This window comes from Ananas comosus, linkage group 19 (genome assembly GCF_001540865.1).
Source record: "Ananas comosus cultivar F153 linkage group 19, ASM154086v1, whole genome shotgun sequence".
Lineage (NCBI taxonomy): Eukaryota > Viridiplantae > Streptophyta > Magnoliopsida > Poales > Bromeliaceae > Ananas > Ananas comosus.
Genome location: NC_033639.1, coordinates 10,125,247 through 10,126,829, shown reverse-complemented (window position 1 = coordinate 10,126,829; position 1,583 = coordinate 10,125,247).

Genomic DNA, 1,583 nt, shown 5'->3' with positions numbered 1-1,583 from the left:
TTTAACGAGGAAAGAACAATTTGGGCTACCACGAGCAATACTCACCGGAGTTGAATAATAATAATAATAATAATAATAAAATAAATAAATATATATATAAATATCACTGAGCTTATATTAATTATTTGAAGTTCGGTTGAATGTTGAAGTTGGCTTAATTAATTGAATTTGTTCCTATCCAAAGTACTTGAAGCATTAATTAATTAGCAAGGTGTACAAATATGGTATAGCACCGATCAACATAACAAATATTTGTTTTCGTTGATTTGCATGACCTTGTAGAAACATATACAGCGACAGAAGGGGGGACAACAAAAAAAGACGAACAATTAATTTAATTATTTGGTCACAGTTGATGTAAAAAACAAATCCAGAAAATAAGTAATTAATTTAATTATTTGGTCATAGTGGTGGTAAGGATGCGCAGGAATGGGAGAAACAGTCTCCGGCAATTATCCCAAAAAAAAAAAAATCTCCGACGACCAACGAACCGGTCGAAGTCGACGCAAGACTCACATATACAAGATTTGACTAGTGATCGAGCTTGACTCCGTGCTCGTGCTCGTGCTCGTGCTGAGGATTAATAATCTTAACAAACAAAAATCTATGTACTTAATATGTACAATATTAATTATCTAGTATTTATATTATAGCAAATACCAAGGAAGAATCTTAACGTATATCGCATATATAAGATTTGATACATGATATTAATTAAATCTCAAGATCAAAGTAAACATTTTGACTCTTACGTTTGATGTCGGATGCATGCATGCATGCACGTACGCATGTTTTTCCATCTATAGAGAGTTAGTTAGCAACAATATCAAGAGGAATAAAGCATGCATTATATATGTAGTGAGTTGTGAGAGGCTAAACTCGAAGGACAACGAAATTTGCTACATTTTGCATATATATATATATATATATATATATATATATATATATATATATATATATATATAATCATCTCTTCTTCTTGTTGCTTTCTCTTTGTTATCTCCATTATTTTTTTTTTGAGGTAAGTTATCTCCATTAATTAGTTGTTTATACCCTGTATCTCAATTCAACTATGGTCTCATCTTCTTCTGGGATCACATGTACAATGCATCTCTGTGTTCAATGATTGTTTGGGAGTAACGTGGGTTGCTTATTATATATTTGAACCGTCCTAAGTATTAGGATATATTAAAAAGTTGTACTTTTTTATTGAAATTGTATATTTATATGTTTAAGAAACGGACGCCAGAGTAGAAATTAATTACAACCATTTTACCAAAGTAATGTGTAAATCGCGTCAAATAAATCTTAATTAAATTTCTTTTGAACAAATTAATGATCGATGATGCCGATCACTTATCATCAAGATATATAAAAATTGAGAGAAAATGCCAAATTAACAAACCTAACCTGTTGGAATCGAAACCTAATTAATTAAGATGAAACGCGATCACATGCATGCTTAGATGCGTGTAATTAGACTTGTTCAACATAAGCAAATTAAAATTAGCTTATTAGCTAGTGGATGCGGAGAGTCCGGTTGTTTGTTGTTGTTTTCTTTTTTGTTTTTGGTCCTTCATTTA